Source organism: Danio aesculapii, unplaced genomic scaffold (assembly GCF_903798145.1).
Source record: "Danio aesculapii unplaced genomic scaffold, fDanAes4.1, whole genome shotgun sequence".
NCBI classification, from domain to species: Eukaryota; Metazoa; Chordata; class Actinopteri; order Cypriniformes; family Danionidae; genus Danio; species Danio aesculapii.
The window spans coordinates 62,501-71,499 of NW_026613668.1; positions in this window are offsets into that span (position 1 = coordinate 62,501).

Sequence of the window (8,999 nt, forward strand, 5' to 3'; positions counted from 1 at the left end):
GTCTGTCTGTCTGTCTGTCTGTCTGTCTGTCTGTCTATCTAGTCATCTGTTTTCTTTTTATCTGTCTATCTGTCTGCCTGTCTGTCTAGTCATGTCTCTCTACCTGTTAGTCTGTCTGTCTGTTTGTTTATCTATTTGTCGTCCGTCTTTGTCTATTCATCTGTCTGTCTGTCTAGCCGTCTGTCTGTTGTTTTTCTTTTTTTTAGTCTGTATGTCTATCTGTCTGTCTGTCTACAAGTGGTCATTGTAATTTTTGACCATTAGCTTAACACAGTGGTTAAGAAATAAAAAACTACATAAGAGTACTACAGTCCATCAGGATCAATGTCATTTCACAAATAAATCACTGCAGTAAATTTTAAACCATAGACTCTTAAATATTGTTAGACCCATGCATAAATCCCAACAGCGGGTTTTTAAATCCCAGTAGTGTTTAACATTTCTATCGCCTGTACAGTAGACGTGCCCAAAAAAACACAAGAGCAGAGTCTTTGAAATCATCCGAATGACCAGCAGGTGGCGATACAGGCGCATGAGAAACTCCACATCACTCTCTTTGTTTTGACTGAGAACAAAAGTAGCAGAGCCAAAGTCAAACTGTCATTGAGTGAAGAGAAACTGTGGAAACATGAAGAACAGCGGACACAGAGCTCAGGCCGGAGAGAAGAAGATGCTGTGATTGACTGCAGTCCAACAAAACACGAGTGTGTGTGCCTTTTGTTGTGTGTCACGCCTGACCGCCTGTGTGTTTGTGTGTGTGAATGAGACGCGACTTTCACGGGTCTGCGCGTGTCTGCAGTGACAGAACAGGGTAAGTTTGTTTTTATCAAGTTTTCAGTCTTTTATAAACTATTGTTTGCATTGCTAAAACTTCGTATAGATGTACAATACAGTCTGTTTACGTGCAAGTCAACAACACAAGTCAAAAGTAGACCGTGTAATTGTTTATTAAGTTCACTGTGGTTGTTTGTGAGTCTGGAAACCAACACGAACACTGAAAGTTTGACCTAGATATCCATGTTTTACTGTGAAGGACATTCTGGAAGACAATATTAGACCAGGTCTTTTTTTTATTGTTTTTGAATAAAATATGCAATCACTTTCCCTTAATTAGTACCTAATGATTTCTCTAATATTATTATTAACATTACTACCATATTGTATTTATAATAGAGTACATTTCAGTTGCATTGCTTGCTGTTTTTATATCATATTTATATCATATTTCATTATATTGCAAATATATTGCAAATTTTGCAAATACTAACTATGTGGTTACTGATAACTGTGTTTCCAATTAAATTGGATTATACTTCTGATTCATTGAAAATATTATATTTATGTATTTATGTTGCTGATACTCAAAAATAATTGCCTAAACGTAGATTATTAATAGCTCAAAATCTCTAATCAAACTCTGGAGGAAGTAAGAACTTTGCCGGCGTCTCCATCCTCCACACAATGTGTGTTACTGTTCCAGAATTTATGGAGATTAGATTATGGCTGGCATGTTGTATTGAAGCACTTACTGATGGCTTCCAGTGTTTGACAGCGATAAGAAATTGTGCTAGTGATGCTAGAAGCACGCAGAACTATTTCTAGGCTAATGGGAATGCCATTTCTGATGTTGTTGTGTTTGATGCTGCAGGTTTCCACATCATGAGACTGTGAGACTGAGTGGATTCAGCTATGGCGGAAACCGATATTGACAAATCTCACCTGCCCGGTGTTTATGACGGTACAGTATAGGTGTTTTTTTGTTTGTTAACGTTTCGCATGTTCTTTTATATCATTACAGTTGTGGATGTAATACAGTAATATATGGCACTGCCTGCTCATACAAAAAAATCTTGTCAAATTTATTGCAATGTTGCGGGTAAATTAGTTAAGCTTGAATTAAATTGAATGAAATTAAGTTAGAAATGTTGCCCTGGCAATTAAAAAAAGTTTAGGATAAAGTATTAAAACTGCTGAAGCTGTTTTTCTACAAAACTGATGTTTAATATAAATATTTGTATTTAAAAAAAGTAATATTTAATTATATACATGTTTAATGAATATTTTAAAAAGTAAAAAAAAGTTAATATTGGGAACAAAGTCTTGAACTGGTTCACAGATTTTCCATTAACGCAAGACATTGTCTCACTTAGTTTAAAGTGCTTCATAGGCTTCATTATTCCAAGTGTAAATTAAACAAAATTATTTCCAGAAGTGTCCCCAGGATATAACCAATGTCAGTTTTTAGAGTCCAACCTGTTTCATTCCAATGTTATGTGTCCCAAACTACAGAGTTTCTGAAACAAAATATTTCAAGTTTTTTCAGTTACATTAGAAATTCCGATTGAACAAGATATATATTATTATATTTGAAGATTCAGATGAATTTTTGAGACTTACACGGGTACAAGAACAGTTTGTTTAATCAGAATCAGAATCAGAAAGAGCTTTATTGCCAGGCATGTTCACACATACGAGGAATTTGTTTTCGTGACAGAGCTTCTACAGTGCAACAGGATAACAGAGACAGGACAAAAAACAGATAATAAATATATTTAAAAAAATAAAAATAGAAGTAGTGAATGCAAATATACAGATTGACAAGTGTATGTACGTGTTTATTACTATATACAACGTTATGTGCAGCTGTTATGTGCAAATTGGCATGTAAAGTGTGTTGTTAAATAAGTGTATATGCATATAAAAGTGTATAGCAAGTAGTGATGTTGGTTCCACAATTATTATCATCAAGTGTTCATGAGATGGATTGCCTGAGGGAAGAAACTGTTTCTGTGTCGGGCTGTTCTGGTGCGTAGTGCTCTGTAGCGTCGACCAGAAGGTAAAAGTTCAAAGAGGCAGTGTGCTGGGTGTGAGGGGTCCAGAGTGATTTTGGCAGCCCTCCTGCTCGCTCTGGATAAGTACATTCCGTATTCCAACATGGGTTGATCTCTACCAAAAAAACATATCCTTTTGTTTTGGAAGAAAAGGTTCCAACTCTTAAATTATGGCTGACAGAGTTAACAAGTACATTACATCTGGAAAAAATCAGATATACCCTAATAGACAAGGTTTTGTTATTTGATAAAACTTGGGCCCCTATTATTTCCTTTTTACAAACTTGTGATTAATAGGTTTACTATGCCTTTAGTACCTGCGTTTATTGTTGGATAGCACTGGTGGGTGATTGGTTGAAGAAATGCATGTTTATTTATTTTTTGTTTAATTATTATTTTTATGACTTTAATTTTTATTTATTTTATTTTTAATTTTTATTTATTTTATTTTCAAATGTCTAATTGTTAGATTGTAAGTTTATGTTTATGTTTAAAAGAACGTGTATTTCCAAGTGAATGTCTGCGAATATTTCTAATAAAAAAATATATATATGCTAAAAAATGCTAAATGCTAAAAATGAACAGAATTACTGAAAAAAATGTGTGCATATTTTAAAATATCTGCATCTGTAGTTTGTTTTTGTTACGTTTTATTTTAGTCTTATTTATTTTTCCTAAATTAAATATATACTCTTTTATTATTTACTGTAGTTCAACTGAGGTGGTGAAATAACTAAAACTAAACTTGACTTAAACTACACTGTATTTATAAAAAAAAATAAGAAAGACAAACGTTACAAAATTTAATCAGATAATATTTACAAATGTGAACTATAAAATATTTAAAATATATTATATTGCAAATATATGAAATTTAATATATACAAAAAACATAAATATCGAATATATTGTATAATATGTTTAACATTAGAGTGATATTAAAATAACACTGAAAATGTGGACTAAAATGCCAAAATAACACTGGCTCTAATATACAATTATACATTTATCAATCTAATAACTATTCCTTGTTCCAGGGAATGCATGCAATAAACAAAACTACTGGTAGTTGTTGTTTTTAAATCGAAGTAAATTTGTCAACTAAATCTTTTATGTATGCTTAATCAGCACCCAGGTGAGCTGCGTAATATACAGATTTTAAAAATATAGTATATAATATATTTAATTATAGTGATATTGAAATAACACTGAAACTGAATAAAGAATACTAAAATAACACTGGCTGTTGTTCTCTAATATACAGTTATACATTTATTAATCTAATAACTATCCCGTATTCCATTTAGTGCATGCAATAAACAAAGCAACTTCCAAAAGAAAACCTTTTATCGAAGTAAATCTGTCAACTACAATCTTTGTGTGTGCTTAATCAGCACAGTTTGTTGCATGGATTCTCCTGTGCAGGTTTTTCGGGTGAGTGGTGTCGTCTTAGATGTAGTTTTGGCAGGGCTGCAGGAGATGAGATCAGCATTCAGGAATGTGATGTGAGTCCAGGACAGATCGAGCGGTCGAGGGTTTGTGTACAGCTGATAAGAGACCGTCCGCTGCTCCTTATCTGCCCTGGATGAGCTCAAGAGCTTCCTAGCATTGCTGTTTCTTCAACAGGATTTGGGTCGAGATTGCAATCTTCTCCCAAAATCAGGAAAGAGGTGTGAAGAGTTCAAGTGCAGGAGAATTCAGATGGACACAAAGACATTACCATGCACTTTATATGCATGTATGGTTCAGTATAGAAACTTTAAAGGGATAGTTCACCCAAAAATGAAACTGACAGGATTTGGGTTAAGATTCCAGTCGTTTTCCGCTGAAATCAGGAAAGAGGTGTGAAGATTTCAAGTGCAAATGAATTTAAATGGACACAAAGACCTTGCCATACACTTTAAATGCATGTATGGTTCAGTATAGAAACTTTAAAGGGATAGTTCACCCAAAAATGGAACTGACAGGATTTGGGTCGAGATTCCAATCGTTTCCTGCTAAAATCAGGAAAGAGGTGTGAAGAGTTCTAGTACAGGAGAATTTAAATGGACACAAGACATTATCGTACACTTTATTTGCATGTATGGTTCAGTATAGAAAGAGGATATTTTATCCAAAAATTTTAATTCCCACATTCTTTCCTATGTTGAACACAAAAGTAGATACTTTGAAGAATGCTGGGTGCTGGCATCCATCCAATTCCATAGTAGTTAATACAATTACTATGGGAGTCAATTAGTGCCAGCAAGCAGCATTCTTTAAAGTATCTACTTTTGTGTGAAGAAATAAAAAATTAACTCAAAAGTAAAAAAAAAAGTAAACAACTCAAAATTAAATTAATAAATAAAATTTTTGGCTGTGCTATCTCTTTGAAAGATCTTCAGAACCCAAATTAATGTTTTTAGGGTAAATCTGAGAGCTTTCCGAGACCCTCCATAAACAGAAATGGTCCTGAGATGTACAGAAAATTGACCAAAAACATTGTCAAAATGTAAAGATGCAGTTGAAGTCAGAATTATTAGCCCCCTGTTTATAATCATTATATGAAACCTGCAGTTTATAGAGACTTGTTTTTTAAATGAGACCACAGAGGAGCTGTGTATAACAAACTGCAGTATGTTTTAAAGAGGTTTACCATGACCTGCTCCAAACACAAGTAAAACTTTCTCACCAGCATATTTGCTTGAGCATATAACTTTCGACGTTCCCTGTACATATCATTATTGTCACAAATTACTAACATTTAAAACTTCCCCTGACAAACAAAAATCTGGAAAAATCATATCTCTATGTTTCTTGGTTCTACATGTCATGTAAACACTTTTCTGAATTATATTGTACATCATATCTCTGCACAAATATTAACAGTATAGATCTTTCTGAGCCGAATTTAGATCAGTTCGCATTAAAATCTGTAAACAAGACGAACCCAGGAGAAACCGGAAAGTACTGCTTGGATTAATTTGTTCTCAGATTAATGCCCGACTGTATACACCTAGAAAGCAGACAGTCTGTCTCTGTGTGAAATGGGACACTGTATAATAAAAGCCTGTCAGCTGTGCAGCCGTATTGCATTTTAAGGCACTGTGTGTTTGACCCGAGTTCATGCGTGAACCTCCCTAAACTTCACCGCCGGATATTTATAGCTTCTGCTTCTGGCTCCTCGTGCCAAATATAGACAAAGAGCACCAAGAGAAAGCCTGAGCAGCGTACAGAAAGAATAAACCAAGGATAAACACTTGATAGTTTCATGCAGGGGTCCCGATTACTGTCTTTTCTCTTTTTTTCTTTGTTTGTGTGACTGTGAATAGCACCATCTGTTTAGCGTGGGGGCCTCAGCTCAGCTGAGGGGGTCAAACAATCGACCCAGGCCACTGTTTTACCCCCCTGAATATGTACTTAATCACCTTTCATGGTCCAGGGCTGACATTGTTTATTGTGACACCTTTGTGAGCATTCTCAAACATTTTACTGTTTTCTACTTTGTTATGACGCTACTCATTTTGTTTATTCTTTGTCAAGTATTTAAATAAGGCAACACAGTGGCTCAGTGGTTAGCACTGTCATCTCACAGCTAGAAGGTCACTGGTTCGAGTCCCGGCTGGGTCAGTAGGCATTTCTGTGTGCATGTTCTCCTCATGTCTCCCCTGGATAAGTTGGCGGTTCATTCTGCTGTGGCGACCCCTGATTAATAAAGGGACTAAGCCAAAAAGAAAATGAATGAATGAATATTGTGTTTAAAATACTTTTATTTACCAAAAATGCATTCAGTTTAGGAAAATGGATGGTAACACATTTACTATGATAAAAATCAGCATATCAGCTTGTCTTCTGATGGATCATGTGACACTGATAATATAAAGACTGGAGTAATGATGCTGAAAATTCATTTAATTCCATTTTTAAAGTGATTTATTTAACAAAATGTGTTTGTAAAGTGTCAAATTGTTCACAATATTACTGTTTTATTTGTCATGTTTTTATATCAAATAATTGGAGCAAAATCTGTTAAAGAATATCTGTTAATTAACAGTTTCTGTATTTTGTGATTCACAAGTGAATTATTTACTGTTGTGAATTGCGTTATGGGATTTTAATCTCTGCTCTGTCGACTTTTGATGTTGAATATTCAACTCTACAGTTTCACAAAGTGACTTTTATTGACATTAGTAGTTTGAAATAATAAACTGTATAAGAAATAACATATAGAAAGAAATAAGTGTGTAAAATAGAGGAAATTTACTCGCAGTTTATTACAAAGTTTTTGTAGCACAACACCGCAATATACAACACCAACCCAGACTATATATCACTTTAAACTATTCAAAATGTTTATAAAAGTCACTTTTTTTTACTTTTTAAGGTTAAATATTGTTGGAAGAAAGATCAATGTCCCAGAATGCAATTCAAAAGCATAAATAAACTAGGAAAAATAAAAATGCAAATAACAAAATACAGAAAACTGCCAAGATATATATATATTATTATTAAACTGTTAAACATGTCAATAAGTCACTTTTTCTAATTTGTTATGGTTTAAAGCTCAAGTTCAGAAAGATCAAGGTTCCAAAATGTGATTTAAAAATGTGAATCACAAAATACCTAAAACTGCTAATTTACAGATATACTTTACAGTGCATAATGTTCTTAAACATCTTACCAACCTCAAACTTTTGAAAGGTAGTGAACAGATGCTTGTTTTATATTAACAGTATTTTTGTAGCTTGTATTTTGTAGCTTTACATTGAAATGAAATCTCCATTTATCTTATTTATATCATCGTTTGTGTTTAACAGAAGAACGAAAGTTTGGAACATTCATTCATTTTCCTTCAGCTTAGTCCCTTTATTGATCAGAGGTCGCCACAGTGGAATGAACCACCTACTTACCCAGCATATGTGTTACACAGCAGATGCCCTTCCAGCTGCAACCCAGTACTGTGAAACACCCACACACACTCATTCAGACATACACTACTGCCAATTTAGTTGATCTTATTCACCTATATTGCATGTCTTTAGATGGTGGGGGAAACCGGATCATCCGGAGGAAACCCACACCAACATGGGGAGAACTCCATACAGAAATGACAACCGACCAAGCCCGGACTCGAACCAGAGACCTTGCTGCGAGGCGAAAGTTCTAGCCACTGAACCATCATGTCACACAAATTTGGAACATCATGAATGTTAATATACTGTACACAAAATCTAATATCAGGTAAATTATTCAGTGAAGTCCACCAGGATTCAGAAATCATTGAGTTTTATTTTTATATTATCAATTTCCTTACAGCCATGATAAAGTTTAGTAACATAACATATATTTCTTGAAGTAGCGCTGTCGCCTCACAGCAAGAAGGTCGCTGATTCGAGCCTCGGCTGGATCAGTTGGCAATTCTGTGTGGAGTTTCCCTGTTTTCCATGAGTGGGGTTTCCTCCGGGTGCTCTCCGGTTTCCCCCACAAGCCCAAACGCATGCGCTATAGATGAATTGAATAAACTAAATTGGCCATAGTGAATGAGTGTGTATGGAGGTGTCCCAGTACTGGGTTGCATCTGGAAGGGCATCCTCTGTGTTAAACCAGCCTGATCTCATGAGAAATCGTAAGTATTTAACGTTTTGTTAGTTTAGTGGCAAATTAGTACGAGTTCAGTCGTACGAAATTGTGCGATTTTAAAAAAGGAGGCGTGGCACTTAACCCCACCCCTAAACCCAACCGTCATTGGGGGATGAGCAAATCATACTAAATTGTCCGAATCAGATTGAACGAATTCATACGAATTAGCCACTAAATCAAAAAGTTACGAATTGCCGTGAGATATGAGTTGGCGGTTCATTCCACTGTGGCAACCCCAAATTAATAAAGGGACTAAGCTGAAAAGAAAATGAGTGAATGAACATATATTTCTTGGTTATTCAAAAGCATCAAAGCTGCTCTCCGTTGCTTTCAGGAGCTGATTCTGCTTTAAACCCGGCTCTAATATTAAGTTGCACAACATTGACCCTCGTCATGAACAAAAACCCTTTTCATGGCATTTCGTTTAAGTGTGAGTATATGCCAGGCTTTATGAAACAAGCTTGTGTCCTGAGTGCCCATGTCAGCTTTTCCATGCCGGATCAGGGTGGAGGAGAACTAGCAGAGATTTATTTTCCTAACCTTTCTGCT